The sequence below is a fragment of the Callorhinus ursinus genome, unplaced genomic scaffold, assembly GCF_003265705.2.
Source record: "Callorhinus ursinus isolate GAN/ISIS: 27379988/994484 unplaced genomic scaffold, GSC_fseal_2.0 scaffold13, whole genome shotgun sequence".
Lineage (NCBI taxonomy): Eukaryota > Metazoa > Chordata > Mammalia > Carnivora > Otariidae > Callorhinus > Callorhinus ursinus.
In genome coordinates this window covers 47525992-47551699 of record NW_027397075.1, presented here as the reverse complement: position 1 = coordinate 47551699, position 25708 = coordinate 47525992, and the positions used below count along the sequence as shown (strand labels likewise).

Genomic DNA, 25708 nt, shown 5'->3' with positions numbered 1-25708 from the left:
TCTTTTTCTTCTGTTAGTATAGTGCCTGGCACATTAAAAGTACTCATAAGGGCGGCTGGGTGGCTCAGATGGTTAAGTGTCTGCCTTCGGCTCAGGTCATGATCCCAGGGTCCTAGGATCGAGTCCCGCATCGGGCTCCCTGCTCAGTGGGGAGCCTGCTTCTCCCTCTGCTTCTCTCTCTCTCTCTGTCTCTCATGAATAAATAAATAAAATCTTTAAAAAAAAAGTACTCATAAAACATGAGCTACAAAAATGAACAAATGAGTGAATCCTGTATTTACCCTAGTTCTAGTTGTAACAGTAGAATCCTATCTACTCTGCCAAGTTCTGGAGATATTGTGTTACATTCTGGGGACCCTCCCAGCCCAAGGAATTTCACACTGTGTCTACAAAATACCCCAGTCTCCAAAGAAACTACATTTCAGTTCCAAGTAGTTGTACCACAATCATAAACACAACCACAAAGAATGGAAACAAATCACCGAAACACTATGAGTGGGAGGCCCAACTCCTCCCACCAGTCAAGAACATTTCCAAACAAACACAAAGGGGCTTACACCTGCTCCAGATCTTGCCAAAAGAATAGAAAGAAAGGAAACCGGAGAAAGTCAGACTGGCACCAAGTAAGAACCCAGTGGGGCCAAACAGGAAGTTTCCTAGAGGAGGAGAGATTCCAGGGATTAATGGTGGTAGGAGTTTGACCTAGTTCTACTATCTTTAAGGGATATAATCACATGGTCCAATGAGTCATACAATTGAGGCACATCATATACTTTTAAGGAGAGAAGGTAATAAGAATAACAACTGACTTTTATTGAGTAATTATTGAGTATGAGGTTCAGTGCTAAGCACTCTTTAGCATTAGCTCACTTCCTCCTCATGGCAGCCCTGAGACCTGCTAAGACTGGGCAGGCAGGTAATCAAGTCATGGGAATCAGCAAGGTAGGTGAGAGAAAGGTTATGGTGAGCACAGTACCAAAGCTGAGGGCAGGAAGTTCAGATGTCCACAGGCAAAAGACCCAGCACAGGTGTCTGCCGGACCTCCAACTCCTTAAGCTGATAACTCCCAGACACCAGAGTCATCTGGGGAAGTTTTCAAAAGACAACTTTCTGGATCCCTCTCAGACTGACCAAATCTGCATTTCTAAGAGCAGGGCTTAGACATCTATATTTTAACCTATACTTTTTAAATCTATATTTAAAAATCTCTATTTTTGAAAAAGTCACCCTGAATTCACTCTCATTCGTGTGTAAGTATTCAATACACATGGGCCCTTAAGGAAAGTGCAAAATGTTAAAGTGACTCAGGAGCCTGTGTTGGCTTGTTCCCAAACTGCTTTCCTTTAATACCAGCTCTACCTGGTCCCATGGCTTCTGAAACCCCAGCATTTTGGGCCTGTGGAATTGGTGTTTCTCTGGGCGTTTCTCAGTTTGTGAATCTGAGTCAGTCCGCAACTCCCCGGAATTAACTTGGCTCTCTTTGACATTTAGTGCTACCCCCAGTGGCTCTGTCCTCCCACACAGCCTTTGCATCCAGCCAAAACAGTGCTGAGCCCCATTAGTGAGGATGAGGGAGAGGACACTTTGGATTCAGAGTACCAACAATCAGAGCATCATATAGTAAGATGAGGGCACTACAAGATCTGGCCCAACCAAAGGCTTGAGATCTACTTTCTCTTAGGAGAGGAATGAGTCCCTTAGCAGTCCTGAGCCCACAGAGAAGAGGATGCAAGTGAGGAGGAGAATGAGGTCCGAGCTTGAAGGTGGAGCTGGGACCATCTCAACAATGCTCCCAGGTTCTGAGTCCTGTTCTTGAGCCTTCCTTCTGCATCAGTATCCATCTCCACCAACCCCTGTCTCTGGTTTTTACTACAGACAAACCCCTCTGCTGATTCTTGGCGACCATCCATGACCCACAGACAAAAATAGACCAGCTGGCCTCTGCAAGCACTTTGCCTTCACTGATGAGAAACAAACGCCCATTTGGTTTACTTTCCCTTCAAAAGTCCAGGAAGCCTCTTGACAGAAGGTACTGGGAAGGTTTAGTGAAGGCCAAGGATTTAAGTTTTGAAATCTAAACCATTTGACAGGTCCTGTGAAGGTGATGAAAACCAAGAAACTTATGGTCAAGTTGAAACCCTCCTACTTTATGTCTTGCTAGATATAGTAAGACATTCATCAGAATTGATTACATGCAGAAAAAAATTCAAGTACAGTGAAGCAGGTTTGTGCTCCACAGAAGAAAGAACTTTCTAATAGAGGCCTCCATCAGATGAAGAGTCCACCCTGGAAGGTGTGAAATCATTTTCATTGGTTATGACTCCAACTCCCATCTGTCAGCCATGCCATAGGTGTGAGGTTGGAACAAGATGAGCTTTGAGATATCTTCCAATCCCTAAATCCATGACTCTGTGATCACTACCACCATAAACCTTGAAGGCTTAACTGAGTACCTTTTCCAAATGGGGCTTGCACCAGAATACAGAGAATAAGTGGTTCAGAAAAGGCCTAGTTGAGAAGCAGAACTAGTCATGGTTGAAGGGATATTTCTGTGAAGTGCTGAGCCCACCATAACTTACCAATATATAATCCTAGGAATATTTCTGGATGTTTCAGTTATTGAGAATCCAAGTAGCCTCAGCTCTGAGCAACGTCTGCTGATCAGCTCTCTTTTTTAAAACAGTATCTGTCTTGTATATGTTCTTTCCTCTGTCTGCAAACACTCTGACCCTAGTTATCTGCATGTTTTGCTCCCTCTTTTCCTTCACGTATTTGTTCAATTGTCCCCTTTGTAGTGAGGCCTTCCTAGACTATCTTATTTCCACAGACTGCTTTTAATGGTGGTGTTTAGACCATTTATATTTAGTGTAATTATTGATATAACTGGGTTTAAGTCCACTCTGTTGCTATTTATTTTTAACTTATCCCATTTGTTCTCTGTTCCTTTTCACCTCCCTGCCTGCTTTCTTTTGTATATAGAAAAACATTTTTTGTGTTCCATTTTAGCTATTTCTCATGGGGTTTTGTTTACTTTAGTGGTTGCTCTAGAAATCACAATATGCATTCATGACTTATTACAGGCATATTGAAATAATATTATAATATTATATCACTTCATGTATGGGTAAGAAACATACAATAATACTTACTCCCTTTCTGGCTTTCATACTATTATTGTAATATGTTAATTATTTCTACATATGTTATAAGCCCCACAAATTGTTAATTTTTGGTTAAAAGTCAATTGTATGGACTCATTGAAGTTCTATTCAATGACTTATAATCTATTACTATTATTTTTTTTTATCTTCTAATTGTTTCCCATTTGGTCAGTAGGAATCCCTTCAAGTTATCTCCTGTGTCCTTTTGGTATGTTAGTACTTTGTTACTTTTGGTAACAGGCCCTAGGATCATTTTATACTTCTCTGCCTAAAATCAGTCATTTCTTCAAGAAGCCTTGATTCATTTTAGTGCAAGGTGATATTCATAAACCAGGATCTGGGTACTCAGTGTGCTCCTTCCTACAGGAGTGTCATTCATTGCTTCTAGGCCCCTGTCCTCTCAGTGGACAGAGCAAGGAAATATGAATATGAATATGAATATGAATAAATATACACACACACATGCACATCTATATCTATTTCCATATCTTTCTATTAAAAACCATGAGATTTCACCAATACCTCCAATTCTAATCCAACATTTCAAGGTTGATCTTAGCTTTCCCTTTTCCATACTTATAACTCCCTTCACTAACAGTAAGAGAATTGGCTTTCATTATTCTCAATATATTACATATTTGCTCAATCCACCTATGTGTAACCAATGTCCTAACTACTTTGGGGCCAGTCCTTGGTCCTGTAGTCCCACTGATTCCCACCAGGGACATCAAGGCTAACTTGTTGTCCTTGTGCACCTCTAATTCTGCCTGGCCACATTGGGGAAAAAACCTAGGCTCTAATGAAGGGCTCAGTAGCCCTAACATAGAAGCAAAAGAGATGGTTGGATTGATTTGAGACTGGTGACCTGTAAAGAAGAAGAATTGGGAAAGTTAGGGACCTTGGATGTTAAGAACATCATATGCCATAGGTTTCACGCAGGATGTGGAAAAAAATGTGTTAGGAGATGTGTTGCATTGGTAGAAATGGAGGGGTGGAAGCACTGGAGATCCTGATAACAATCAGAGAATAGGTATGGTGGAGATTAAGTTCTCTGGAGAACCCAGTCATTTCCAACTAGCTAGCCAAATGTCTGATTATATCTACACATGAACTGGGCTACAGTGATTCCACTGGAACTTTTACTGTCAAGTGGGTCCCATCCGGGAGAATTGCCATTAAACATTTTTCCAAACGGGTTACAGGTGCTTCCCCTCCAGTAAATTAAATCCCTAATAGCAGAACTAGAGGAAGCACGTGTATACTCATACACAGACTGAATATAATACTGGCCCCCAATCAAAAATCATCAGGAAGTCAGACTTCAAGGCAAGCTCCTGTCCTGAAATGACTCTTTCATGATCAGATAGCACAGGTATCAAAGAGAAAAGGCATAGATGGAGCTTTTGCAAGTTTCTGAACCCAGAAGGGATGAGGTTCTGAGAGATCAACTGGAAATTGGATCAGTCAATCCTGAATAAATGAGTAAGTGAGCTGGGCCTTGCAGACTGAGTAAGATGTCTGTAAATAAGAAGGAGAATGAATAGAATTCATATGGGAAGCAACTAAATCACAGATCCAGAGCAAGACACAAACACACCAGAACTGTGCGACAGAACACTGGATACACCTGCTCCCCTGGAGGTGACATACATCAGGGCCTTGGCAGAGTCACGTCTCCATCCAAAGGTGGGTGCTTGGTGCCACTTGCCAGTATCTGGGTTGTCAGTTTCCTTCTTCATTCCCTATGGGTGCTTGTCAAAATCTCCCCTCTCAGAAGACAGCCTAGCTGGCTCCAGTAATAGACATTGAGGTAATCAGTCATGAACTTCCTCGATCTACTGTCTCTGCACCTACAAACTGTTGCATTTTTTTAAAAAATTTATTTATTTATTTATTTATTTATTTATTTATTTATTTATTTATTTAAAGTGATCTCTACACCCAACATGGGGCTCGAACTCATGACCCTGAGATTAAGAGTTGCATGTTCTATGTGGCTCAGTCAGTTAAGTGTCTGACTCTTAGTTTTAGCTTGGGTTGTGATCTCATGGTCCTGGAATTAAGGACCCACGTTGGCTCTGTGCTCGGCGCTGAGTCTGCTTGAGGTTCTCTCTCTCCCTCCGCCCCTCCCCCTGCTCACTCTCTCACTATCTCTCTAAAATAAAAAATAAATAAATAAAGTCTTAAAAAAAAAAAAGAGTTGCATGCTCTACCAGCTGAGCCAACCAGGCATCCCCAAATTACTGCATTTATACCTACTCACAACACCTTCCCTTCCTAATCACAGGAAGACATATCCTGTCCAAGGCTAATTCTTCAAACTACACTCAGGATCCCTTCCCGTCTCCCCACTGAAGAAACATTCTTGCCACAGTTATCACCTTCAACCCCTTCCATGCCTTTTCAAAAGTCATGAATAGGTAAATGTCCCATCAGGAGCACATGAAATATCAATATTATATACTTTAGCTATTGCCCTTTCTTTATCTTTTCTTGAACAGCAAAACTTGTTCTTGTTGTTAAACATCATCTTACATGTTTCTCTAATTATAAAGGTAGTACATGATCATTATAGAATATTTGCACAAACTATACTGAAATGAACCTTTGTAATCTTGCCACTTCTTTGTGGGTTTCCACGTGTATAGATCTATGTCTAACACTTAATAGATGATGTTTTACCGAGTGCCTTCTGTGGGCCAGGCTCACCAGGATCCAGTGAGAGACTTACCCACAGTCGTGCATTGAGTCAGTGGCACATTCTAGACTCAATCCTAGGCAGTCTGGCTCCTTATGCTTCTACTTTTCACCCCAATCAGAATCATATTATACGTAGAGGGAGCATTTTTCAATATCACAAAATGTTTTAGAAATGTGATTTCTAAAGCATAACCAAGATTGTTATATAATAGATGGTCAGTTTCCATTTGGTCATCAACCCACCACACTTTTGCTCCCAGTCTTCACCACTCAACAACACAAACCGACCCCACAAGTGTTAAAGGTAACCTCTTCAATGCCAAATCCAATGGACGCTTTAGAACCCTTCTCTTTCTTGACTCTCTGGCAATATTTGACACCATTATCCCTTCCTTCCTTCTGTCATTTAGTCAGTAAGTATTTACTGAGCACCAATTATGCTCTAAGCACAGTGCTCAGTGTCAGAAACCTTCTCTGTTGATTTCTGGGACATACTCTCCTTTGCTTTCCTCCTCCTTCTCTGACCATGTTTTCTTAGTCTCAAACTTCCTGGTCTTCTGGTCCTCAGCCCTGTGCTGGGGTCTTCACCATTGTCTCTCAGCCCTGGGGGTGCCTCAGAATCCCCTGTCACACGTGCCTGGAGATTCTGACTCAAGGGGGAGCCCAGGCATCAATATTTGAAGATGCTACATGTCCTTCATTCAACGGTTGCTTTTCCTCTTGTGTTCCTCATCCCAGGAAATGGCATACCTCTCCATCTACTTTGAAGCTAGAAAACTTGCTTTCTCCTCCTCCTCCAATTAATCTCTGTGTCCTGTTGTTTCTACCCACCTTCCGCGTCTCTCCATCTCCACTGCCATTACTTGTATTTGGCCCGTCATCATTCCTTACCTGGATTATTAAAATGCCCTCCCAGGTGACCTTGCCTGCAACCTTGCCTCACTCCAATCTCTTTGTCATTTTTGTTGTTTTTCAATAAAAACAGCTTTGCTGTTTTTTCCTGATTATATAAATACTATAACATTAATATAAAAATAAGACAATCTTACAAAGATAAGGAAGAAACAAATGATCACCTGAAATCCCACTACCCTGAGTCACTTCTATTCCTCTGTCAACCTTTGAATGTTGCTCAATCATATGAGAAAAGTCTGAACCTTGTCCCTTTCTGGGATTCAGATGCCACAGGATGGCCTTGAGGGAAGAATAATTTCAAGTAGAAACAAAGAAGACCCAGAAAGAGTGACCATCTAATTGTACAATAATATCATCGTGCTGTTTTGTTTTGAGTAGAGGGCACTTTAAAAAAAAAATACTTTTTTCCATACCTTCTCTGCTCTCTCTCCTCCTGCACCCCACACCCACCGCAGTGAATCAATGCTAAGAACTCGGCATGTATACTTTCCGACATTTTCTTCATGCTCACATCATCATATATTGTGTTTGGCTCCTCCTAACAGTGACTCAGCTCCCTTGACAGTTTATTCTCACAAGTACGAAGTCCAGGGCCCCATACAGTGGCCAGGGAGCCAGGTTCCTTCCAACTATCTGCCTTGCAATCTTTCATACTGTCATAACTTCAAGGCCATAAAACGGCTGTAAAAGCGCCAGCTATCATATCCTCATCTCAGATAAGAAAAGGGGAAGGCTGCTTTCCAGCCCTGGCCCTGGCCGCGGACATAGCAGCCGCTGGGATGTTGATGCCCGGCAAGAACCCTATTGCCATTTATGAACTCCTTTTCAAGGAGGAGGGACGGTGGCCAAGAAGGACGTCCACATGCCTGGCAGATGAGAGCAGGTAGAAAAGAACGTGCCCCATCTTCACATCGTGAAGGCCATGGAGCCCTTCAAATCATGAAGCTACATAAAGGGAAGGTCTGCCGGGGGACATTTCTACCAGCCCCTGACCAGCCAGGGTGGCCAGTGTCCCCACGCCTGCCTCCACCTGCGGGCTGAGAGTGTGCCTGCCGCTCTGCCCCACAGCATCCTGGGACAGGCCATGGCTCAAAGGTCTAGAGGGAGAGCCAGCTGCCAGACTCACCGCAGGGCAAGTGACAGGGACACGGACCGACCAAGCACTGGGCTCCCTGCTGCGACAAGCTCGCTGAGGCCAGGCCTGTGTCAGCAACTGAAGGCCAGTTTAGAGGCGGGTTTGGTTGTGGACGTGGTCAGCCACCTCCATCAAGCTGGAGGAGAGATTGTTGTGTGTTGAATAAATCTGTAGGCAGAAAAAGAAAAGAAGGAAGGAAGGAAGGAAGGAAGGAAGGAAGGAAGGAAGGCAGGAAGGAAGAAAGAAAAAGGGAAGACCAGGAGCAAAAAAGAACTTCACTAAACACTCGGTCCAAAGCTCCCATTATATCTCATTGGCCACTCCTCTCTGCAAGATGGGGCAGGAAAAAAGGCACACACACACACACACACACACACACACACACACACACACACGCTAACACACAAAAGATTTTAGGGTTCTTGTTTTGCTATTAGCAGCCAAATTGGATCAGGGGACACATATACTGTTGCATAGAGCTCTTCCTACTTAATCACACTTCATGGAAATCCCTCCAAGTCATTTAGTATAGATCTAGCCTATACTTTTTATTTTTTTTATATTTTTAATTTTTTTAAGATTTTATTTATTTATTTGACAGAGAGAGAGAGAGAGAGCAGGAACACAAGCAGGGGGAGTGGGAGAGGGAGAAGCAGGCTTCCCACTGAGCAGGGAGCCCGATGTGGGACTCGATCCCAGGACCCTGGGATCATGACCTGAGCCGAAGGCAGACGCTTAACGACTGAGCCACCCAGGCGCCCTAGCCTATACTTTTTTAAATGGCTACATTACTCCTCATGGTAGGAGCACACTATAATTTATTCAATCATTCTCCTAAAGATGGGCATTCATTTTGTATTCAGTGTTTTGCCAACCATAAACAATACAGAAATAAACACCTTTGTACATGTATCCTTTGTACCATGATTTATTTCTACAAGCTGGGTTCCTAGCAATGGGACTGCTGGGTTGAAGGACATATGTATTAAAATTTTATAGTCTTTCCCTGATTGCCAAAAAGTTTGTAGCAATTCACATTTCATCCAACAATGTTATGAGTATCTGTTTCCTCTCCATTTTCACCTGTAGTAGGTGTCATCACTGTTCCTAATTTTTACCAATCCAAAGGGTATAAAGCGATATTACTTTACTACTTTAATTTTAATTAGCTTTTTTAGATGTACTTATTGGACATTGGGATCTTCTCTTCTATGAGTTGTATATTCACGTTATTTACCCATTTCTACCAGATTTGTCTTTTCTAATCTGTTTCTGAGAGCTCTTTGTATATTGTGGATATTAATCATTAATTAGTATAGTGCAATTTGTATACTAATACACCATATAAAAATTTTATTGGATCTTCTTTGTGTACAGAATAAAATCTAAGTGGCTTAATAAAGCCAGGTGTGCTGCCTGAGCAGGAGATGGTATTTAGATGCCTTTGATAAGAACAGTTAGGCACCTCCCTTCTCACCATGTATCTATTTGCATCCACTGATTCACACAGAGGTTGAACAGTCCAGCCTATGAGAAAGGGTCTGACGCTTGTGCTGGCTGGATTTCACTCATCCAATGGACTGGGGCGGGGAGGGGCTGGTGCCTGAGGGAGGCATGATTATAAGCAGCGAAGGTGGGGAGGTGGTGGCGGGGGTGGGGGGTGGTTGTCAAGAACTAAGTCATCAGAGAGAAGAAGGCTTCTGGCCCCTTGAATCAAATCCAGCACTGGGGCCAGAGTGCCCAAGCCAAATGGTATTCTGGGTTCATGACAGAAGCTAACACTGGAACTTGTCTCTCTAGCCACTTTGGCAGCACGTGCGGCTCCTGGAAGGAAGGGGGCTTCTGGGGAAGTTTCAAAAGCTGTTACAGTACAGTCAAGAAGCCTCGCTGTGGAACCTTATTTGACCTGGACCCAATAAGAGCAATAAGAGCATTTCCCCAGAGCATTTTCTAGAGCAGTGGTCTTTCCATGCAGCAGTGATGCTCCAATGTCAACACTATAAAGCTCAACAGACTGCCCGGTATTTGTGCCAATGATAGGCCGAATCTTCCAGCCTTTACGTTGGCACCCTCGTCACAGCATGAAGGCCTGGGACTGCAGAATTGCAGCTTGGCTAGCCATGGACAAGTGATAACCCAGACTATTTCATCGAAACATGGAAGTACTCCCTAGTGAGTCCCCTAAGTACTTGGTGGAAAAGACCCTGAAAATAACTTTGATTTTCTGTCAGAATCTTGACTTCCTTTAGACAAGCTGGTGGGATGCAGAGCTTGGGAGAGTGGGATATTGATGCTGGTGGGGTTGCCCCTCCACACACTGACTGGTGAAGCCTGAGACTGGTCACCTTCATTCTCACTGTACATGCTATGACCCCTGCCAACTCTCTGGCCTCACCTCCTGCATTTTCTCTGTCCCTCTCTAAGTTCTGAATATGCTAAACCAGTAGTAAACTCCTCCAAGCACCATACTTTCTTTGTCTACTATAACTTTGCAGATGGAGCTCTCTGCCCCTGAAACACCCAACCCCTCAGCCACGTTATTTATGGCTAACTCCTGTCAGCCACTACCTCCTTCAGGAAGCCCTCCTTGATTCCTCCCATCTGGGCTTCAGGTCTCTCCTTAATGTTCTCAGAACATCCTGTATGCTCCCATACCCCACTCCTTCTAGACTGTGAGCTACTTTCTTCAGCGTTGAGTACAGTGCTTGATATATCATAGATGCCCAGTAATGTTTGTTACCTGAGTGAATTAATGAAAGAAAAATTAAATGTCCACATTTCACTTATTAAAAGAGCAAAGATAAGGGGCACCTGGGTGGCTCAGTCGGTTAAGCGTCTGCCTTTGGCTCAGGTCATGATCCTGGAGTCCTGGGGTCGAGCCCCTCCTTGGCCCTGCTCAGTGGGGAGTCTGCTTGTCCCTCCACCTGCTCTTGCACTCTAGCTCACACATTTTTCTCTCTCTCCCTCTCAAATAAACAAAAATCTTAAAAACAGAGCAAAGATGAAAACAGAGATAATAAATAAATAAATAAATAAATAAATAAATAAATAAATAAATAAAATCAAACAGAGATAATATGCAGCCTTGGCGGTGGTGTGGTGAAATAAGTATTATTGCACACTATTCGTGGAAGAGCAAATCAGTACATATTTTTTGGAGGGCAATTTGGCACCATACATCAAGACTTTCAAAAATATTCCTCCTCTTTTGACCCACTGGTTCTATTTCTAGTAATTTATGTTAAGGAAATAATCAGAGTCATAGACACTTATGTACAAGGATATTAATAGCTGTGTTATTTTTAATGGAAAAAAATAAAAACAGTCTAAATGTTGAACAATAGGGAATCCGTTAAGTAACTTATGATTCATCTGTACGTGTAGACGTTCTACAGCCATTAAAATCCATGTTTTTCTCAGAATTTCTGCATGACGGGAAATTTCTCATGGTCTAACATTAAGTGAAAAAACACACAAAATTATATACGTGTCATCACCCACATTTTGTGGTTACGAAAGGAGATATGCCCAAGATGTTAGCAGTGGTGGAATTATAGTCTTTTTTTCTTCTTTATGATTTCCTTTACATGTTTTCTGTACGTATTATTTTATAGTTAGAAAAATGGTTTTAATTTTTTAATGAAAGAAACCTTGTAGGACAAGGTAGTTTATACCAAAAGCAAGATGAGCAAGTGACCATAAAGTCACATTCACACGGAATGGCCAGGAATTGCACCCACTCTTGGTTTTCATGACATGTAGCTATAGCCTTGTCCTCTATAACTTTGGTAATGTTTGAGAGGGGAGTGCAAGATGAACAAAAGAGAGAGAGGGGACTTGAGAGACTTTGCATGAAACACTTGTCATATTCAAAGGTTTCATGGACAGTTTGTGGGTGGGGCAACTCAGAGGCCATGACAGTTAGCATCCCATACCCTGTGGCCCCCGGGTCCCCCTTTCTTTTGTCTTCTCTTGTTTTCTTTTTCTTTTCTTTTCTTTTTTCTCTTGACCCCTGTTGAAGAAAAGGCCGGAACAACCTAAGTCTTGAGAGGGTTTGCAAGGCAAGGAGAAAAAACTGTCCCACTCACACCAGCAAGTTGGGATCATCACTTCTGTCCCCAGGAGTCCGTGATGACCATTCAGGAATATCCGACCTGCCACAGGCACAATGGGGTCAAGAGTGTCTCAGTTCTTTTGACCTGATGGAGGAGGGAGACTGGGGTAGGGATTGAGGAGCAGAGAAGAAGGAATAGGCTCAGATGTTAGATAGTACAGGAAGTCAACCCAATAATTACAGACGCTTCAAGCAGATGATCAATGGACATATGACGTGCAAAAGCTAGCTTCCATGTGTATCCCTTTGGCCCCCAGTTCATTAAGGGCCTTTACATTCCTTATTTTATTGGATCCTAACCACAACCCTGTGAGAGAGACACTAGCTTTCTTTTATCGCAGGTGAGATCATTGAGGCTCAACAAGATGGAAGGATTTGCCCAAGGTCTCTCGGTTAATAAGCGCTGGAGCTGGAACCTGGAACTTCGGATTCCTCTTTCTTGTTTGACACACTAAGCTGTGAGGGACACATTCTCATACGAGAACCCACAAATAATATTGAAAAGTGAGAAGAAAAATAAAAGTGTGTTTACTAAAAGTTGGTGCATGTGATCTTAACTTTCAAAATTATTTTTCATTTCTCAGCTTCTATCTTCAATGCCACAGACAGGGTCAAGGCACCGCCTCTGGGCCTTGATGCCAGGTCTGTGTTGTGTGTGTTGTCCAGGCACACCTGCAGAGCTTGGGCTTAGGGGGAGCTCCTGGGGTGGTCCTGTTTACCAAAAGCAGTACTGAGCCATGGGCCATGTGGCTTGTGTGTCCTGGACCAACCACTGGTTCTATGCGGAGGAGTCTCTGGACGAGCTACCATCTTGGATAGGCACCCTGGGTTCAGGTTGATGCCCCTCCAGATGGCACTTCCTTAGAGGAAAGCACAGTGAAGGCCCACATCGGGCACACCTGTTCATCGAGCTCCATTTCAGGTCCTGCCCTCCCACTGTGCTTCAAACATGCACAGAAATGAAACGCCTGGAGCTACTTTTGGTCTAGTGCTGTATAATGTCCCATTTAATTCTCGGTCCCCCCCCCACCATGGAGTGACTGTCTCCATTTTATAATTAAGGATTTGTGGAATCAGGGAGGTCAAGCAACTTATTTAAGGAACCATGACTCATAAGTGGCCCAGGTAGGACTCGAGCCCAGCTCCTTCTGGCAATAGAAACCAGGCACATCTCAGCGTGCCACCCAGCCTCCTCGGGCAATGGGGGCTCTCTTAACACCTCTGCTCACTGTGATCTATCAAAGGACAACCAACTTGAATGTTTAAAAGCTGTACTACCACTGCCGATGAGGTAACTGTACACGAGGAAGCATTCGTAGATGATGCGTGAGACAGAAGATAGTTCCTTTTTTTTTTCAGTCAAGCAGATTTGAAATCCCCCTTTTTTAGAAAACCTTCCTGGCCCTGCCTGAATCCATTTAGCTTGAGAACACCTTACCGCCCTCCTTCCCTATCTTAACCTCCAAATGACTTTCCCCTGAGACATTAGCGGTGGGCAGAAGCGTGTCAGCCCAGTCACATGGCAACTGCCTGCGTGTTTGCCTGGGAGAAGCTGTCACAGGATTTGGGCCCACGGAAGGCAGGGGCCTGGGCTGCCTGCGTCACTGTAGATAAGGCCGTGAATCCCAAATCAGCCCTGAACCACCTGCACCTACCCCTCTCTCCCTACCAATCACCTCTCCAGGGAGAACACCTGAATCATCCGTCAGCCTTCGGGAAGTTCACTTCTTGACCAAAACAATAGCAGAGTCTCTCCTCAGGAGATTTTCAGCCTCGGGTCAGAAAAAAAAGTTCTTTTCATAGAGTTTTCTCCTTCTGATCTGCTCTATAACCAGCTCTGGACTTTCAACTAGAATCACCTGTCTTCTCCCACACATACGGCCTCTGTGCGCTGTGTCCAGTCTTCAGCCCTCCTGTCGGTGATCGGGGGCCCAGGTGAGGTCGACGAAGATCACGCCTAAGGCACAAAGTGGAGGCCTGACTCCATCGCTATCTTTCCTGTTGCTTTGCTTTTGGACATTTTGGTGCATGTTTATCCAGTCTCCTCCAGTAAACTGGGATGGAGAATGGGATGGATGGGAGGAACGCTAGTTCACAAAGCACCTCCACAGCCTGCTCCTAGATGCCTCCTGGGTCTTGGGCGTTTGACCCAGAACCCTCCCCCATCGCCACAGCAGCTCCGAGGGGGAAATGCCTCTTCTTCTTTGTATCTTTGCCTCCAAACCTGAGGCAGGGCTCCAAATTCAGTGCTCGGTGCTGCTGACCAGAGAAGCAGAATCTTCTAGCTCTATTCACCCTCCAGGGACCTCCCAGGTTAGCCGACAGAACTGCAGGCACGGGCATGGCTGGTGACTCGCTTTTACGGTGCCAAGGAATGGCAGACATGACTCCTTTGAGGGGTTACAAGCCACTCATCCTCCTCCAGCCCCCACTCCTCTGCCACCATCACCACCCTCCCCCCGCCCTCCTCGGACTACGCTGCCTTTCTTCCTGGGAGCAGGGGAGTGGGCCTCCCATCTAGAGGCTCTACTATATCTTTTTCTGGGCAAGTCTTGCCCCCACATGTCCCAGCCTGGGAATCTCAGCAGTGCATTGGTGCTCACTGATGGCTTGGGTTGGCTATGGTACCGACGCCCGAAAGAGGATTAATGAGCTTCCCGGGCCTGTTGGTTGACTCTGCCTTGGGAAGCCGCCCAATCCAAAGCTGGGTCTATCCCTACCGCAGCATGCTTTGCTATGACTCAGAGCTGCATTGCAAACGCTGAAACTACTACCACCATATTCCTCGGGGTGACAAATTCTCCCAAATGCCATCACTTCCTTCCATGGCAGTGTCACAGCCAGTCTGCAAGTCAGCATGAGCCCTAAGGCTCTGGGCGTCAGGTGAGTCCATTTTTTTTTTGTTACTTCTCAATTATTCCTGCTAGGGAAATCGATAGTGGTGTGGTTAATCCAAAGAGACAGATTATCTAGAAATTTAAATAATTTACATCTCTCTCTGGAGTGTGTTAGGTGATTTATTTGTTTTAGGCAGAGCATTTACCTTCCTAATGATACTTAATTTAGGGTAATGAGAGAAAGAAATGGCATTCCATCCTCCCAGATTAGTTAGATAGGCAGCTCTGGAGGTGCAAGAGAAGGGGGAACCAGTGGGGCAGGGTTATGAAACAATGTGCTCAATATTCACCATGGCCAGTGGAATCCCCCACTCACTTCCTACCGAGACTGTTACGTGGGCTCACTGTTTTTGCTCTCAGGGGTATGTTTGCATGTCTTGCCTTGTTCCCATGTTCCCGTCAGAGTAGAGAGGCCTGCCATCTTGGGAGCCACAGAGGAGCAAATCAGGGAGGGAAAGAAGTGTTTCTTATGTACAGGAACTTGGGAGCTGTACCCCAAAATAAAAGGGTAGGCTAGAATGTTCCTTGTCCAGTAAGTATGGGAAGATACCCTTGAGAGAGAGAGTAGGCTCTGGAGCTCATGGATGGCCAACTCCCTAGTGCCTTTTCTAGGATATCAGAACTCATAGCCCTGAACACCAGGACACAAAGGACTCCAGTGAGCAGAGAGGGGGACAAGGCAGGCAGGTAGAGTGGGAACTATACAAGATTCAGACTCAGAAGAAAAGGGTTGCCTCTTGTTGGTAACAGGATCTTAGGCAAGTTATTAACTGCCCTGACCCTACGTGTGCTCATGTAAAGAAATGAAAGCAACAACAATAATCAGAGTTAGAGCTTACAGATGAGAGGCAGCTAAATAATAATGGTTATGAAAGTATTCTGGAAGCTGTAAAGTCTTGTGCAAATTTCAGTTATTACCATACCTCTGACTTGCTCCACGGACCTGGGCAACTCAAGGGACGTGCCACGTTAGAGTTTGGACTGTGTGTTCTGCACATAAGGGGGATATTCAGGTATGTTCCACAGTCCTCCCTTATTCACAGGGATTTGTTCCAAGTCCCCCAGTGGATGCCTGCAACCACAGATAGTACCAAACCCTATACGTACTGTGTTTCTTCTCTACACATACCTACCTATAATGAATTTTATAAATTAGGCACGGAAAGAGATGAACAACAATAACTAATAATAAAATAGAACAATTATAACAATACATCGTAATGAAAGTTATATGGATGTGATCTTCCTCTCAGAATCTCTCATTGTGTTGTGCTCACCCTTCTTGTGATGATGTGAAATGAAAAGATGCCTCTGTGATGAGATGAAGTGAGGGGAATGACACAGACGTTGCGATTAGGCTACTACCAACCTTCTGATGATAGATCAGAAGGAGGGTCATCTGCTCTGAGACCGCAGTTGGCAAGGGGTGACTGAAACTGCAAAGAGCAAAACCATGGATAAGGGGGGACTACTGTCCTTAATCACTGCTGTTCTCACTCTGACGTAGGTAGAGATAGCACAAGAATCCAGCCTTCCTGTGCGTAGTCTTTTCTCAGTTTCCTGACATTTGGATGAATTTGTTAATGATTCTAGATCTCGACCTCTTCAGAAATGCTTGGCAGTAGAATTACCATCTACTTTGGAAGCCAGGTTGGAATCTGCCCAGACTCTCAATAAGAGGGTACTTCTAAACACTCTGCGTGGGGTCCTTTGTCCAAGATCCTTTCTTCAAAGGATGGGGAGGTGGTAGGAACATGGGGGGGCAGGGGGGGAGGGGACTAGGGGAGTGATAGCCACTGCTGATCTTAAGCTTTCCCATGGACTGTTGTCTTTTCCCAAAGAGGAGAGAGAAAAAAGGATCGTGACCAAAGGGTCAGGATGCCCTGACTTTTCCTTCCCTGGTCTGAACTCTCATTCCCATCTCTCATCTTGGTCCCTATCTTTCTTCTGACCATGGCTCCCAGCCCTGGCTTTAGTGTTTCTGTTCTCTTGTCATCTTATCTTAAAGCCATAGGGCCTCTGGGATCAAATGAGAGACTCCTTCAGAGGAAAAATAAAATATGTGCTCTGGGACCAGCGAGGAAATGGGCAGGCTCTCATTGTGGCTGAGAACAGGGGCAATAAGTTCACCTGGACATTGTCAAATAGGCTACTCTCATTTAGGTTGAGTCTGGCTATTCCTAAATCTTCACAGACTTGTGTTCCTTACCTGTCTGAAGCTGATGGAATCTTAATCCTCCTTCTACATGTGGTCGTCAGCAACAATTAGTCCTTCACCTCAGGACCTTTCGGTATCCTTCAATCACTTACCCCCCACCTCCTTCCTACCCTTCATAGGGATGGCAAATGTCATATTGTCTCCAGTGAACATAGTGTTTCTACAAATAGAATTCTTTTTTTTTAAGTTTATTTATTTGTATTAGTAATCTCTACACCCATCGTGGGGCTTGAACCCATGATCCTGAGATCAAGAGTCACACGCTCTTCTGACTGAGCCAGCGAGGCGCCCCTCCACAAAAAGAATTCTTAATTAGGATTTAGTAAGTCAGAAATTTTCAGAACGTTCATATACTGTTGTACATTGAGTTCCCTAGGAGGAAAGCCTAATGTGCAGATTCTTGTGCAGGTGACTTTGGGGGAGAATGCTCTAGAAGAGTCATGAGAGGAGGGAGGGGAGCAGGATAGGGAAGGGGAAGAAGTTAAGCAGAAGTGTGGTTTTCAGGAGAAATGTAGCCTCAGACTGGTCCTTCTGGGAGCTCCAGAGTACAAATGGCACCACAGTTTGTCCTGTACTGAGGCAAGGAGGTGGGTGCTTTTGTTTTTCCACAGCAGTGGGTCACTGGCCCGTAGGCTGTGCAGGGGTGTCATTCCCAAACATGCGGGGAGGCGGCTCCAGCAGGTCAATGTGTGAGTTACTGGCAACACCTACAGGGGCTGGAGGAAGGACTCCTCTGACTGTAAAAGGGATCCCAGGGGTAACAACAGCCTCCGCTACGTACCCTCAGACTCTTTAATTCCAGTCCTGGAATTCTGCCATACTGAAAGAATTCTAAGTATAGAAAGAAAAAAGAGAAAACAAAGATGTTTGCTGCAGTGTCATTTATGATAAAACATTTCAAAATGCAAAAACAAAACAAAACAAAAACCCTAAAACCTGAGTTTCAACAGGACAGGAATAAGTAAAATCATTATATAATGGTATAATTAAGTAAATAAATTACACACTTGCATGGTATTCTTTGCTCCACAAAGCCTTGGCCCTTATCTCTCTCCCTGATTTTATCTGGTATAACTCTTCCCCCTTGATCCCTATACTCTCACCAAACTGGTCTCCTCTCTGTTCCTCCAGGATGCTGGGCTTGCTACTTTCCCAAGGCTCCTGCACCTACGTTCCCTCTGCCTGGCACACTCTGTGCATGACTGCTCCTAAATCAGTCAGGGCTTAGGTTCCATATCTCAGAGAGAACTTCCCTAAACACCCATCTTCAACAGCCATCCTTGTCACTCTCTAACACATCACCCTGTTTTATAGCTCTTATCGCTCCGTGGTTTGCTCATTTATTTCTTATCTTTTACCTGTCTTCCCTCCACAGAGCTAAACCTCTGTGAAAGTGGCAATCTTGCCTGTTTGGGTCACTGCTTTATTCAGAGCCTGGAGCATAGGGTTACTCAACCGATAGCTGTTTGATAAGTAACTGAACGTATACACAGTTTAAAACAATGCTTACCAAAATTATACAATAAAATGGAAAAACGACCAACATCTACTGTTAAGTGAAAACATCATGATGTAAAATGTCATATGTTATATCATTATATCCACATGGAGAGAACTTCTGCTTCTGGCCATAATGGAGTAACAGGGACACCAAGAATTTACTTTCTTAACTTAAAGAGCTAAAAATCTGGACAAACTATGACACAATGGTTTCAGGCCTTGGATGATAGTCAGTACATGATTGTGGTCCCTTAGAGAAGGGAAAAACAAAAAAACAAGGTCAGTCCACGATTGCTTCAGCTGACTAGCTGGAGACAGTTTCCAGGCTGCAGAGTGTGGAGGCAGAACCCAAGCAGCCTGATGGTCTCACTAAATCGAGAGATTGGACTTCAGGGAAGCCAAGATGGCTAGAGTTTGAGAGGCAGCATATCAGAGAGGACAGACGTACCCAGAGAGAGAGCTCTGAAGGAATGTAGAGCAAGTGTTTGGCTGAGTACTGAATCATGCATGTGTGAGAGAATCCCACAGCAGGTGGATGGGAGGGGTGGCTAGAGAGTGGGAGCACAACAATGGAAAGCAAGAGCTCCCCAAATTCCTGGAGCCCACAGAATTCTGTTCCCCTTAGCCAGAGTGGAAAGACCTCATAATACACACAGCCTCAGGGAGAGTCCTCAGGAGGGCATTGTCATAGTGGTGGTGCTAAGTTAGCTCTAAACTCACAGTTGCTCAGGATCCACCCTAACAAAGCTGAAAACAAGCCTTGCAGGAATCAAACTGACTCTAAGTTACTTAACTTCATGCCAGAACCAGTAGTACACCACTTCAAGGATTACAACCAAACCTAGTACCCAACAGTGTACAATTCACCAGGTCCCACAACCAAGCAAAACTTGCCACACATACATCAAAGTAGGAAAATACTATCCACAACAAGGAGAAAAATCAGTTAGTAGAAACAGACCCAGAAATGACAGAGATGAGGGAGTTAGCAAACAAGAACATTAACACGCTATTTTAAACCTGCTCCACGTGCTGAGGAAGATAGAGGGAAACATAAACACAATGAAGGGAAAAATGGAAGATGCAAAAAGGACTAAATAAAATTTCTAGAGATGGAAGATGCAATACCTAAATGAAAAATATACTGACTGAGATTAAAAACAAATCAGATAATATAAAAGATCAATGAATTAAGGACATAGCAATAAAACAGTCCAAAGGAAAAAAGACTGGGGGAAAAAAAAAAAGAGCTTCAGTTACCTATGAATCAGTAGCAAGTGGTATAACATACCTGTAATTTGAGTTCCAGGAGAGGAGGGGGAATGGGAAAATGTTTTGAAGAAATAATAGCTGAAATTTTCCCCAAGTTGTTGAAAACTATAAACTCATAGATACAAGCAGCTCAACAAATTCCAAGCAGAATAAACATAAAGAAAACTGTATGAAGACACACCATACAAATTGCTAAAAGGTAGTGTTAAAAATTAAAATCTTAAAAGTAGCCAGAGGAAAAAAGAATGTACAGAGGAGCAAAAGACAAGAATGATAGCACTCTTCTTGTCAGAAACTTTGCAAGTTAGAGACAGCAGAGCCTCTTTATGATGTTGAAAATAAAAACTATCAACCTAGAATTCTATACCTGATGAAAATACCTTTTCAGAAACAAAAGCAAAAATAAATGCTCTTTCAGAAAAAGAAAAGCCAAAAGAATTTGTTGTCAAAAGATATGTTAAAGGGAGTTCTTCAGGTGGAAGGTGATGGAAATTTGGTCTACACAAAGGAATAAGGGCACAAGAAATGTCAAATAGTAGGACAACTATAAAAGAAAATTATCCTGCTTTTAAATTTCCTTAAAAGATAATTGATCCATGTAAAAATAATTACAATGTATCTTGGGGTTTATAGCCTATTTTGGAGTGAAATGTATAATGATAGCACAAAAGATGGAAGGGAAGAAATAGAAATAAACTGTTGTAAGTTGCTTTCACTATATGTGAAGTGATATAAAATTATAAAATTATTGGAAGTTTTGTGATAGACTGTGATAAGAAGTATGTTGTAAACCATAGAGAACAACCACCAGAAAAAAAATTTTAAGAGCTATAGTTAATAATCCAATAGTGGAAATAAAATGGAATCATAAGAGAAATAATCAATCCAAAAGAAGACAAAGAAACAAAGAACAAATGGGACATGTAGAAAACAATAGATTGAAATTTTTAACCAACACAGGTGACTAATACATCTCCCAACCTCCTGATTTGGGGGCAGGAAAGCCACTTGGTTCGGCGAGGGCCACACTTCAGGCTCTCAAGTGGAAAGGGAGTGATGGTGTGAATCATGGCTATACCAGACACCCCTCCAAGACAACCTTCCTGAACACTATCCTAAAAGACACCACTAAGAAAAACAACCTTGGACCTTCATTTGTCTTCCAGAAGTCTGTCAATCAGCCAGTCCATCAGGCCAATAACTGCAGTGAGCAGTGCTCATATAGAGAGAATAGCCAGTGTGCCAGGATAGACCAAGAAGGTCCCAAACCACACGTGTGAAGAAGGATCTGCCCCAACAAGTTTTCCTCATGTGTCAGTCTTCTACCTTCACAGGCGCTAGAGGGGTAGGGTCTTCTGAGACCACCATGAAAATGTATAGTGAATGGAGGGGAGGGCCCAAGTCATTTGCATGTTAGCATGGATTAGTTAATTAGATTGATTAGACTCTACCTTGGAACTACCAACCCTAGGAGAAAGAACTCTTTGACCAGTAACCTTTCTGTGTTGCCAGGAAGCCAGTAATTGTGGGCAACAAGGTTGCAGCAGGAAGAGGAAATTATACCCTGAAGACCAACACTCCTGTTTCAATTTGCCTTTGGGGCTGGTCCTGTTGAGTCTTTATGGTAGTGGTGTGGTGGCTCTGTTTCAGCTGTTAGCTGAAACAAATGCTAACTATTAGCATTTGGAGGGAAATATTTGGGAAAAAAATTATTAATATTAAGACTCAATATGACACTAAGGTCAGCAGTGATTTTACCTTCGGTCATTGCTAGAGTATAACAAGCCCTCATAGCTTCTCCAACAATCATAGACAGAGCACTCATTCTTGGCCCTTTGGTCCCTTTACATCATCATGTCACTGTTTGAAGAGAGCCTGTTTATTGCCATCTCTTACATTATCCCCAAATGAAGTTCTCATATGTTCCGGTCAACACTGTAGATTATTTTGGTTTTTGGTTTTTCATGAGTTTTCTTGGAGAAGGGTGGGAGGGTAGTTTCTGGCTCCACATAACACGTTTCTCTTTCTAAAAGAAAGTTCACACCCCTCTCTGTACCCTGTCCATGATCTACTTGACTCAGCATTCTGATGTACGCTGAATCCTCAGCTGTAGCAAAAATTTAATTTTAGGCATTAACCAACATTGGCAGCGCCCTGTGAAAAGATCAAGAGGGGCAGAGAGAGTAAAGAGGAAGCAGGGTTCCAGCCCCAGGAAGTTCAACTTGATTCAGGCAAGGCTACACACCTGCTATATCCAAGGCACCGAGGCTGAATGGGTCACACGGGGTGGGCTTCTGTCACCAGCAGGAGTGCTTCAGCCTTGAGCCATATCACTGGGCTGGGGCAGGGCCAGTTACAAGTAAGGAAACCATCTATGTACGTCAGAGATATGTTTTCTCTTTTTTCCCCTCTGGGAAGATGTTCTGGGGAATTCTTTGCCCGGAAGTTGGTCACTTCCTGCCCCGATGATGAGATTTCCAAAAGGCATAAATAGCTTCTCTTGCCGCATGGAACTGGCCGAAGATGCTGCCACATTACAGAAGGCAGGTCTCAGGGAGGGTGCTTTCCAGCATCAGGAAAGGTGAGAGCCTCGGGAGCATGTGAGCAGGAGGCAGCGACTGCAGGACCAGCAGCATGGACTAGGCTGCGTGGGCTTGAGGGCTGAGGGCAAGGGGCAAAAGGACCTGGAAAAGTGACTAGTCTGCTAGAGAAAGTGCCAGAAGAAATGCTCTGAGAGTGTGGGGAAGCAGATGAGAAGAAAGAATAAAGGATGAGGAAGAGTAAGAAAATGTGTTTGTAAGGAAGGGTCCCAGAAGACACAGCGGAAATCCTAACAGGCATGTCAGGAACTGGTCAGTGAGTGCCCCAGGGGGAGCCACAAGCAGGAAGGGCTCAAGTGTGCAAGCAGGTCAAGAAAACAGTAACTACTAGGACCGAAAGCTATGACACTCACCTGTCGTGACACCTGGTCATACTAAGACAGAAGATCTCCCCAAGTGTGGGCTTGATGCTACATTCAAATTTTTATTATGCATACATTATTTTTGTGTACCCTAAACACATACTAAGTTCCATTGGTAGTTTATCCACGGCAATGATTAGATTATTATACAATACATCCTGTTTCCCCAGGCAAGAGGGACCCTTGCCTTGGGTCTATGCTTTAGAGCTTTCCTATTCAAAGTATGGTCCTGTACCGGGAGGATTGACATCCCCTAGGAGTTTTTAGAAATGCAGAATCTCAGGCCCTGCCCAGACCTACTAAATACGATCCCAGGTGATTCACATGCACACTGGTGTCTGAGAAACATGCTTCCTCCAGTTGCATCTCTCCTCGCTGGATGAAGAGTCCTCAGGGTCAAGGAGACAGGGCCACCCAGAGCCCACCTCCCCTTTCAGACCATGTTCCAGGTAGTTGGGATGCCAGAAGCCTTTGCACAAAGAGCCCTGCCTGATCCCGCCTCCAGGGTGTGTGTGTGTGTGTGTGTGTGTGTGTGTGTGTGACCCCAGGCCCATCCTCCTGGGATCAACAGCTCTGCCTGGGTGAGATCACCTGAAAGGTGGCCTTGGAGCAACTGATTGCAGGGATTGGGTTGCAGGCTGGAGTATGCACAGGCTTGTACATGAGGTACCTGAGAGAGAGCAGGAACAGGAAGATGAGCCGGGACAGATGGGATGGGGGAGGGGGGAGATGGCAGTCATCAATCCCTGGGCCACCCCCCTCCGGTGCAGAACTCCAAGGAGTTCAAGCATTCTGAATTTGAAATTGTCCTTCCACGTGATTATAAAGGTATCTTTGTTAAGGTAGGAGAATAAAACATATTTTACTTAACAGTTTATTCTCTCAATTCATAACTTAAATATTTAGATATATGTATTTGGGACTCCATGTGTGCTTTTGTCTGTGCTCCACAAATGTTTTTGTTGTATCTAAGATACACAAGCCTGGGTAAAACCAAATGACCAACCTCACATTAACTGGTCCCTAGGCAGGATAGGACTGTCCCTGAATGGATCTGTCTTAGCCCACCTACCTAGTTGGTGATAAAGGGAGGAAATATGCTTCAGAAATCGAAAAAGGCTGTTATAAAGCAAAATATGGATTCCTGAAGGTAGAACAAAAACAGAACAAGAATCAACCATCAACAGAAATATAAGTAGAGAACTCTTTTAGCTCAGAGGAAAAAGAGATTATTTCAGCCAGGGATGTTTCTAATGTGAAAACTGGAACTCCTGAGATGAAGGGGTTTTTAGAAGTAGTAGTTTTGGTGGAAACAAGGTGCAAAAGGGCAGCCTGTAGCTCAGTCTGGCTGGAGGACTGAATGTAGACAGAAAAGTTCCAAGGGCCAAGACTGCAGCAGTGGGAGGGACCAGGCTATGGAGGCTCTTTATTTAAAAGATCAATATCTCTCAAACTGCTCTGAAGCCGTCTTCATGCCTTGAGAAGTTACTAGGATGTGACCAGTATTTTTCTTACAAAATTTCTTTAAATATATATATTAAAAAGATATTATGTAGGACAACTGTGAATCTACATGTGAAAAAAGTTAATTTAGACACCGACATTATACTTTCCACAAAAATATTATAAAAATAAAAGCAAAACTCAAAACTGTAATACTCCTAGAGAATAACATAAGGGAAAACCTGGATGACCTTGGGTATTTCAATGGCTTTTTAAATACAACACCAAAGGCACAATTTATGAAAGAAATAACTGATGAGCTGGACTTCATCACAATTAAAAACTTCTGCAAAAGACAGTGTCAAGAGGATAAGACAAGCCACAGCCTGGGAGAAAATATTCACAAAAGACACACCTGATAAAAGACTGTTTTCCACAATATGCAAAGAACTCTTAAAGCTCAACAATAAGAAAACAAACAACCTAATTTTTAAAATGGGCAAAAAAAATGTGAACAAATGCTTCACTAAAGATGATAGCAAGTAAGCATATGTAAAAATGTTCGGCATCATATGTCATTAGAGAATTATAAATTAAACAACAATGAGATACCACTATACCCCTATTAGAATGGCCAAAATCCAAACACTGACAATACCAAGTGCTGACAAGGCTGTGGAGCAACAAGAATTCTCATTCACTGCTGGTGGGAATGCAAAAATTGTCTTGTCACTTTGGGAGACAGTTTGGCAGTTTCTTAAAAAACTAAATATACTCTTACCATATGATCCAGCCATCGCACTCCTTGGCATTTATCCAAACGAATTGAAAACTTATGTCCACACAAAAACCTGCACACAGAAGTTCATAGCAACTTTATTCATAATTTCCAAAACTTGGAAATAACCAAGATGTCCTTCAGCAGGTGAATAGATAAATAAGCTGTGGTACATCAGACAATGGACTATTACTCAGCACTGAAAAGAAATGAACTATCAAGCCATAAAAAGACATGAAAAAATCTTAAATGCATATTACTAAGCGAAAGGAGCCAATTTGAAGAGGCTACATACTGTACGATTCCAGTTATATGACTTCTGGAAAAGGCAAAACTATGGAGACGTAGAAAGATTAGTGGTTGCCAGGGTTTTGGGGGGAAAGGGATAAATAGGCAGAGCAAGAGGATATTTAGGGCCGTGAAAATATTATGTATAGGTCTGCAATGGTGGATACATGTCATTATACGTTTGTCAAAACCCATAGAGTGTACAACACCAAGAGTGAACCCCAGTATAAAGTAGGGACTTTGGGTGATAATGATGGGACAACGTACCACTCTACTGCAGGATGTTGATAGTGGGGAGACTGCATGTGTGGGGTAAGGGGTTTAT

The 25708-nt window shown here is 43.5% G+C and overlaps 1 pseudogene; it reads left to right on the top strand.

Annotated features, from left to right (window-relative positions):
- The first annotated feature begins 7555 nt into the window (after nt 1-7555).
- On the top strand, nt 7556-13986 carry LOC112828486 (small ribosomal subunit protein eS10-like; annotated as a pseudogene).
- Nucleotides 13987-25708: the final 11722 nt, after the last annotated feature.